This window comes from Lichenostomus cassidix, chromosome 13 (assembly GCF_008360975.1).
Source record: "Lichenostomus cassidix isolate B80296 chromosome 13, HeHo_3.0, whole genome shotgun sequence".
Classification (NCBI taxonomy): Eukaryota; Metazoa; Chordata; class Aves; order Passeriformes; family Meliphagidae; genus Lichenostomus; species Lichenostomus cassidix.
The window spans coordinates 18,179,892-18,189,357 of NC_139494.1; the positions used below are offsets into that span (position 1 = coordinate 18,179,892).

Sequence of the window (9,466 nt, forward strand, 5' to 3'; positions counted from 1 at the left end):
TCCCCTCACCTCTGGACATCAGTGGGTATCCCCTAAACCAGCTCAGTCTGTGGTGAGCAGCTGCTCCTTCCTGCACCTGCTCCAACCACATAAACACATCCAACTCCTCTGTAAATGAGGTTCATTACCATTCCTTCGATTTTCTGTACATAAATATTTGCAGAAGCTCTTTATCTTCTTCCTCAGAGCTGCATCTCTCTCCCCAAATGCCCAGCCAGCCTGCTTTTTCATCATTAGAAAATGCTGTAGGCTTAAAAAGTAAAACCCAACAAGATGTAACAAGGGGAGAAGCATTGCTGGTGCAGGATGCACCTGGAAGATCCTCATCCCAGGGTCCTCTGCCTGGTTTGGAAGGAAAACTTTCACCCAATAATTCCTCCCATGCCCCTGGGAATCTGTTCTGTATTTTGCCATGGAGCATAACCAGCACCATCCCTCCAGGTGATCTGGAACTCACTGGTGAAACCAGGACATGTCATGAAGCATCTCTGCCTGCAAAGCAGGGAAATAAATTAGTCCTTTCTGTTCTCTTCACTTTTTGAAGAAAACAGTTCATCTCCACTGTTCTGCCAGTCACCTTGGGCTGTCTGGTCCATGTCCCAGTGCCCTGGGAGCTGTGAAGGTGGCAGCAGGTTGCTGCAGCCCAGAGCATTCCTCAGCACTAGCATCACACCTCACCCGGATGGACACAGATCACCCTCACTCCAGGTTAAAAGCTTTTCCATTAGCAGCTTCATTGGGTGCATTTTGTAGGAAGATAAAGCACCATGAGAAAATAAAGCCTTGTCATTTCCCTCTGCAAATAATTCAGGGCTGTAATGAGAAGGAATCAATCACGGCAGAGCACTTGGGTTGCAAGGTCTTTCCCGTGGTGTCAATGGGAAGCTCGTATAAAACCCTGGCACTCTCACAGCCTCAGCATCGTCTGCACAGGCCTGAGGTGCCAAAGGGACCCAGGTTGTGCCTCTGCTGGTGTTTAAAACAAATGGGAACCAAAGCAATATGAAGAGAAAAATCGGCATGAAGGAATTCTACAGAGAATCAGAGAATCCCTCACTGAAACAGAAGGTTTGTGCTCTGTCCATGCGCAGCTCACAGCTCACTGCTCTGCTCCATCAAGCCTTTCTCAAACCTGTCTGCAGGAGCAGTGCATGGACAGAGCCCCAGCAGGCACCCCAGAACACCCTGCTGGGCAGCAGCACAGGGCTGACCCTGGGAGGAAACTGCCTGTGCCCTTGAAGAACAAAACATTTGATTCCTGCCCAAGCAAAGCCAATTCCTGACATTTGGAACAATTTCTATTTCACACGAAAGGTGTCTGGCAGTTTAAAAAAACCAGTGAAACGTACTGTGAGTTGCCCCAAAGCCAGGGTGGGTGACCCAAGATGCCAGCAATGTCCCTCCAAATGTCACAAAGGTTCTCAGCACTTTCTGTTTACAAGGCAGCAGCAAATGTGGGAGTTTTCCAGCGCTCAGCTCTGAACACATCCTGCCTGCTGACTGCAACTCTTTCTCCCAGCTCTACCTAATGATCCTGGGAGCAAATGCAATTATTTTCCCTCTGAGAGGATCCAGTCTTGGGTAGTCTTTCTTTCCTTTGAAAATATAATATGACTTTTTTTTAGGAAGGAAAGCGCTGCCATAAAGTCATAGAATGGTTGGAAGGGACCTTAAAGAGCCTCTCATTCCAACCTCCAATACTGTCCACCACATGTTCAGCACCTTTCAAACCTGAGTTATAAAGAGTGCAGAAGATCTGGGCTGGGCTGCCAGGCCCTTTATCTGGGCACTTTGGTGCTTCAGCCAATGCAACCAAGGGCTCGATGGCATCAGATGGGCACAGAGTGTCCTGGCTGAGCCTCTTGCCTCTGCCCAGCTTTTGCCCACAGGCACCAGGCAGCCCCAGCAGGGTCAGACCCTCTCAGTCCCCCCAGCCAGCAGCCAAATGTCCCTGTGCTGGGTGCTCCTGGCTGCAAAGGAACCGCAGTGCTCCCCAGGGCCCATCAGGTAACTGATAAATATTAAAGCAGGTAATGCTCCAAATCCTGCCACTCCTACTGGAATGTTTGTCCCATTAGCAAGACAGACAGGAAACAATTTACAAAACAACAAATAAACACAGCAAAAAATCACACAGAGCTGAAAGCTGGGAACAAGGAGTTTAAATGATGGGTTTAGATCACGGCACAGCTACCCTGAACTGAATTAATTGGTGTACTCAGAGCTGTCAGCTGCTGCCAGAGTCGGAATGAGCAGCAGGACTGAGAAGGGCAAACTTCCAGCAGTGCTTTACTGGGAACAGCAGACTGGCTGTAGCACTGGCTGGGCCAGGCTGGACCCTTGGTCAGCTCATGGTCACCACTGTCCCACCCCACTGCAGCCACAGCAGCCAGGCCAGGCTGGACCCTTGGTCAGCTCATGGTCACCACTGTCCCACCCCACTGCGGCCACAGCAGCCCCACAGCGAGTGCTGCTTCCTCCCTCCTCCTCCTCCCTTTCCTGCCTCCTCCTCTGCCCCACATGTCATCCAGCCACGTTTGCTGAACGCTGATTTTATGTCACACTTCAGTTTCACACCTTCTGTTCCCCTCTGCTCCCAATTCCCAGAGCTCCCCCTCCGTGTCCCAGCCCTCCCTGGAGCTCCACCAAAGCAGCTCATTCCATTCTGACACTGAGTTTGTTGCAGTTAAATGTCTACAGCAGAAACCTGTTCCTAGGGAAACTGTTTTGCTGGGAGCCAACTGTTCCCATTGCTGCTCCAGTAACACACATGCTGTGGTTCTGGGCGAGCAGAGCTGTGCCTGTCACAGTCAGGAGGGCTGGGAACTCAGCCTTTTTCCAGCTTTTTGCTGATCCCTCCAGCCCCAGCCCTGGTGGGATGTTTAACACACCTGTGTGGATTTACACAAACAGGAGGCACCATCCATGAGCCCCTGGAGAAGGGAAGAGCTGAGAGGAGAGCAGCACAGGGTGCAGAGAGGGGACAGCAGGTCTGGTCCATTCATCTTCTGTGGCAGTGTTTGTCCTGATGTGCCAGTGTGCAGCAGGAAGGAACACACAGACAGGGAGAAAACCAAAGGCAAGTGACTCCTGAGAAACACAGAGGGGTGAAGTTACAACCATTCCCAGGGTGCTGGATACACTCACTGCCAGGAGCACATCCATCAAAGCCCAAGGCTCCACCACTCCAGCAGGAGCTCCTCGGGGAAACAGGGACACCCTGGGGCAGTGGGGTGACTGCAGTCCAGCACAGCACACCTGAGGCACTCAGGGGATGAGCTGAGGCACTCCCAGCTCCCTGCCCACATTCCCTGGCCTCACCAGCAGCACAAAGCTCCCAGAAGAAGTTCTCACCTCCTCTTCCTGGCACCAAGCAGGTGCAGATGGGTAATTGGGGCTCTGGAGAAGAGTATGGATTTATTGAACTTTTATTATTCATAAACCTACTTTGGGGCTGGGGGAGGCCACAAATGCTTCCTGACCCTAATTCCAAAATCCAGAGTGATGTGAGACTAAAAATGCCAGTCCTAAAATTGTACATTGCAGTTCAAATAGAAGCAATTTGATAATTTCCTCAGGCACACAAAGCAGCAACTCAATAAAAATAAATATGCTAATGAATGTATTTAGTCTTGGCCATTACATTTCATAAATATTTACTGCTCAGCATTCAGAGTCCCAATTCATGAGAATCAGTTACCAAGCAAAACAAGAAACATGAAGGCAGGTGTTTTGTTCTGCTGTGCCAACACAAGATTGTCCATTTCCTACAGACCCTGCTGGGACCCCAGAGCACAGCCAGGGGTGGCTCAGGGGTGCACAGCCCTGGGCTGGCACAGCCTGCAGCACCAGGGCAGCACCACCTTCCTTCTCCTTCAGAGCACAAGACCTCACACCACTAACTATTGAAGCAGGCAGCACCACAGCACATGTGAGAAACCAAAGTTTCCCTGAAAAGCACAAGGCCCATCAGAGTGCTTTAGGGGACCCAAGGAAAGGGTTCCAACCCCACAGACATCAGCAGGGCTGTTTTTACAGGGTGGCATCACCCCAGCTCAGTGCAGGTGTCTAAGATGGCTTGTCTGATCTGAAGGTTAAATAGAATGTGCAAAATAGAATTATCCCAATGTGGTGTGAAGAATTGCAGGAGCACACAAAAGGCTCCTTTTCAGGAGTTGCACTTGAACCTCTCCCTTCCAGGATTCTTCTGTTCAGCAGCAATGCTAGAGAAATACCTTCTGAAAGAATTCAAAACTTGCACTGAAGCATCTTCCCATGAAAATACTCATGTTGGCAAGGTGCAATAACCAAATATTGCCAACACAGCAACCAGAACTGAAGCCATGGGGGACTGGAGGAACTCTCCTCAGCTGTGGCAGCTCTGGGGAACCAAACAGGGCTCAGGGTGCTCCTGCACCTCCCTCACTGAGCAACAAAGCAACCTTGACTTGCAAGGTGTCCTCGTGGCAACCTGGGCTATTTTGGTTCTGCTGCTCTCAGTCTGCAGCAGTTACAGCACCACTGCACAGGAAGGTGCTCTTCCCAAGCAACCCTTGCTCCTCCATGACTTTCAGCAGCAACATTCCCTGCAGTAGAACAATTCCTCCATACTTTGTAAAAGATTTGCAGTCTGAGGTCTTCCCTTCTTCCAGCTGGGCACATTAAACACTCTTTCCTCAATAAAAGGGTACCAGTGAAGTTCAGCCACGGAACTCTGAAGGCAATGAAGATATGCAGAACCAAGGAAATTCAAGGCAAACACATTTTCTCCTGCAAAAGCACGGAAAATAGGTTTTAGAGGTTTATTAGGAGGCAATCAATAGCCATTTACTCTTGTTCTGGAGCTAATTTAAGACTTGACCAAATCTTCCCTCCACAGATAACCCCTGAAGATACTCCTTTTCAGTAAAAATCCTTAGACAGAACCAATATCTTATTTTAACCTCACCTGTGTTCCTCACAGGCCTTTGGGTGTGTGAGGATGAACACTCCCAGGAATGCCCCTGGCATTTCTGCTGTAATGAAGGAAAGGAATATTGAAGTGAAAATGCCATTGGGGGATCATGAGGAAGAATTCCCCAGGACTCATCTGTGGAGGAAGGAGGAACTACCAGCCAATGTACTATTAATTACAGCAAAGTGTAGGTTGAATCCAAGGGTTTTGTTTGCCTGGGGATGTCATGGGGCTCAAACTTCACTCACTTCAGGGTGCAGAAAGCTCTACAGCCAGACATGTCCCTGTGCTGAAAGCAATTTGAATTCTGGGTTCTGTACAAAGCAAGAGCGAAGCAACTTCTTATTTGGTGAAAAGCAAAAAGCACTTGCTTTAGATTAAAAAATCCACACCATCCCTCCCTCTCCCCCTTTTTGTTTTGGTCTGTGCACTGAAATTGGGATTTGCCAGCCCTGCCTGTAAAGCTTGATCAGATCTCATGGGCTGGAGCAAGCCTGGAGCTCAGCTGTCACCTGTGTGGGGCAAGGCTGACCCTTGTGTGCTCCCTGTGTGTCAAGAGAAAAGACAAGAGATTTCTCCATTTGAGTCACTGTGAGAGGAGGTAAAAAAAGGCAATTTAACAAATAGGTCAACAAAATTTCTATTCACATCTCTAAAATAAAACCAGACAAGCTGTTTTGTGTCTGTAAAACCCAGATCCTCCTCCATGCCTGTTCTCTGCAGAAGGCAACAAGCAGGTAGCTCAGTCCATTAGCCTAAACTGGGCACGACCCTGTTTGCAGGAGAAAGCACTAATTGACATCAGTGAAGCCTCTCAGGTTTGCCAAGGGAGTTACTTATGGAATCAATCATGTTTGCAGTGTGACAACTGCTTTTTCTTGTATTTCTCCTCACAGTACTGCAGACTTCCAGGCAAAATGGTGTTGAGGAGGAAAAGGGGAACAAGGGGACTCCATTAAATTAATAAAAGAGGAAAGGGCAGGTAAAGTCATTACCTGGTGTCTTTTCAGCAAGGAGGAACTAAATCAAAACCTAATCAATATATTTCTTTCAACTAAAGTTCAAACACAAATCTCAGCTCCAGGAGGCCAGGTTTGAGGGAGCTAAATTTACACTGCTCAGAGGGCAATGATGCACTTGCAATGCTAAACAAACATCACTTGCCCATTAAACTCTGCACCTCCACAGCTGCAGCTAAAAGCTTCCCCAATGGACAAGGCACGAGTCCTGGAGGAGCACTCAGCTCCTGCAAGAGCCATTCTGCCATCCTTGCCCACACTCTGCCCTCACTGCTGGGACACCCCAAGGACAGTGCCCAGCAGGTCCCCAGGGCACAAACAGCTCCGGGTGACCCCTCCAGCGAGGGACACCTTGTCCCTGAGGCCCTGAGGACACCTTGTCCCAGGATCACAAGGCAAACACAAAGCAGCACCTCAGAGCTTCCAGCAGCAGCCCATGTGTGACGCTGGCTCATCTGCCAGGAGCTGGGCAGGACTCAGGTGACAGGGACAGGAGCACATCCCATGCCTCTAACACACCCCACAGCTTCACCAAGCCCTGGGGCGTTTCAGTCAGGGCTCAGGGGCTGCAGAAGGCCAGCAGCAGCAGCCTGGAGTGGCCACAATGAAGGCAATGGGTGTGAGGAGCACCCTAGTTACAAAAATAATGATTAAAAAAATCAGTGCCAGTGGTGTCCTTGAAGAGTTTTACAAAGCATAATTTTTCCCTCTCTTTCTGTAAAATACAGATATTTAATCTGGACTGTGTAAATACATGAAATTTATCGTAGCCATTCACAAAATTTAATATTCATACAGTATTTTCTCCTGCTCATCATGCAGCTCATCCCCTACTCCATTTCCTGTCCCCTCACACTGCTGCTTCCCACTGAGCCCTGACTCCCTTATCTCCTGCGAGCTCTCCAAACAGACAAATGCAGAAGTGTAGTGCTGTCAGGATCAAGGAGATAAAGCAGCAACCAGGGTTTGGCTCTGCGAGCAGCATCTTCACATATTCCAACCAGTCACACCAGGGGCAAGGGAAGCAGTGCCTGGTCAGGCCAGCAGGAAGGAGGCAGGGCAGGGCTGGAAGATAAGGGGAACATTTATCAATTATTGCCATTCATGCAACGTGCATTTCAAAGCTTTAAGTATCATCACTGTACTGCCACTGATTGCATTTGGGTAACCTGTGCCTCCAAACTCTGGCTGAGCCAGGGAAGGATCCCTGTGGAACAGCTGGGGAGGAATGCAATGCCAGATCCAGCTGCTGCCTGGGGGAGAAGGAGCTCTGGGGTGAGAGACTACACATCTTACCAGACCTGCTGGGCTGTATTTCCCTTTTTCACAGACCTGCAGACACAGCCAAAATTGATGAGGGATCTCACAGCCCTGCAGAGAAACCACGAGCTGCTTTCACCCACATCTGATCCATGGCTCAGCCCTGCCACACGCCAGCACCACAGTGTCCCCAGTCACTGCTCACACTGCTCCTTCTCTCCTTTGAAAGCCACAACACAAACATCTCGGGGCTACAAAGAACAAGCAAATTAATTACCAGCCGTGGAAATGAAACACATTTCCATCAGCAGCTCAGGGCACAGACTCCATCAGCTGCAGAGGTGATGGAGCCATTGGGCTCTGCACCAGCAGAGAGGAGTGTCCATGGGAATGTCCACAGGGACTACAGGAATGTCCACAGGGACTGTGGGTGCTGCCAGGCTCCAGGACCCTACACCTGCCCACTTCAGTGGGAAAACAGACAGGACACTGCTACAGCCACTGAAAAATCAAACCAAATCAAACCAAACTTTGGTAGAATTAACCACTTGGTCCCCATGGATAGTTAGAGTGGCACAAGGCATTACCTGAACTGTGGACATCTCAGTTCATCTGAAAAACACTGTTCTCCATTAGATAACTAAGAAATGGTAAATAATAGCATGTCCAGGTTCATTGATGTCTCGCAGTACATAAGATTCATGAGCTCAGCCACAAACATGCCATGTTTTCAGGTACATACAGATGCTTTCATTCATCTGAAATGAGGCAAACTGGAAGGGAGGGGGAAGGAAAAAAAAAACAAAGGGACAAAAGACCCTTCTTCATTTCTCATTAAAAATGTTTCATTAAATATTCCTTCCTTCTTCTTCTTCTTGCTCCTTTTTCAGCAGGTGTAAATCTTAAATAGTGTTCACAGCCTGACATGAGCCCCCAAATCTCTTCAAAGCACAAAATTCCAGAGAACAAGACTTCCACTGAACCCCATTTCCCATGGAAATCTGCAGATGTGGCTGTTAGATCTGGTTTGTCAACAGGGCAAACCCAAAACGGCTCCCCGAAATTAAAGGCCTTGGAATGCTGACTCCCTCAGGATGCTCTGCTGGAAAGCTTTTATCCTTGTTCATAATTCTGACTGAGACAGAACTACTAAAGTGCCAGAACTGCTGGAGGGGAAGTGACTGAGGCTGCTGTAAATACATCCAGCTGCAAAAACCATCTAACTGCTGGAGAAAGATGCGTGACATGATAAAAATTGCCAGGGCCTACTTATGACTGTTTCAGTGTAAAGGTGCCATAGAACCACAAATTGCTATTACACTATTAGCTGGTACAACGAGGCATTAGGAAGAAGAACTGCCTCAATGCCTGGGGGAAATCAGGAATGAGAATGAATTACAGAAACAGATACAGTTATACATGCCCCATTCTAAAATGTACTTGAAACAAAACGATTACCATAATAAAAGTAAATCCATTTCTATTCTGTTATTCTCTGTCAAAAAAAGAAAAGGTCAAACCTTTTTTTTGTCAATTAAAAGACGTAAAGGATCAGGACTGAAAACATCGATTTAATTTTGAGCACAGATGATCTGGTGATCTGAAAAAAATAGAATCTAATTCACAGAAAAAATCAGAAGAAACTCAAACAATGAATTACTTATCTTCCTCACACCTTGTTTCCAAAAACTTCTGTGTTTGCAACACACAGCTGCCTGTCTGTGAGAAGTCTGTCTAAGAAACAGGGACAGAGCAGAACAGCCTTTCCTTTTTCTGTCTACTTAGTTAACACAGAGTAAACTCTACATTAGAAAGTTGGTGTTTGATCCCTGAGTAGGGGATTCATCTCTTCCCTTCACATATTTTGCATGACAACCCCAAAGGCAGAGGCAGAGGAGAATCAGCACAATGAGGGGCTGTGATGTTCCCTCCCAGGTCCAGCAGGACTGTCCCCAGAGGGGACACAACTGGCAGGTGACACTCAGAGAGCCACAGCACAGAGAGGGCTGGGGGACACTCAGACATCTCCAGCACCACGAGAGCCAACAGAGCCCCGTGAAATATAGCCATGAATTCAGAGTGCTCAGCACAGTCCCAGCCAGGTTAGAGAGAGGCTGTGGGGACAGCAAGGACAGGAGCTGCTCCTGTCCCCCAGCATGGGAAGCCAGCAGCACCAGAGCCCTCAGCAGCCACGGCTGTGGTTATTCCTGGGTGCCAGTGGGTGAGGACACTG

The 9,466-nt window shown here is 48.5% G+C and overlaps 1 long non-coding RNA gene across 1 annotated transcript; it reads right to left on the reverse strand.

The window, feature by feature from the left end:
- Nucleotides 1-3,400: 3,400 nt before the first annotated feature.
- Nucleotides 3,401-9,113, reverse strand: LOC146431452 (uncharacterized). The gene is made up of 6 exons (XR_014854839.1): nt 7,821-9,113; nt 7,270-7,344; nt 6,770-7,038; nt 5,203-5,499; nt 4,949-5,015; nt 3,401-4,770 (listed from the first exon to the last, which is right to left on the reverse strand). It is a non-coding gene; the product is annotated as an uncharacterized LOC146431452 (long non-coding RNA).
- Between the last annotated feature and the right edge of the window lie 353 nt (nt 9,114-9,466).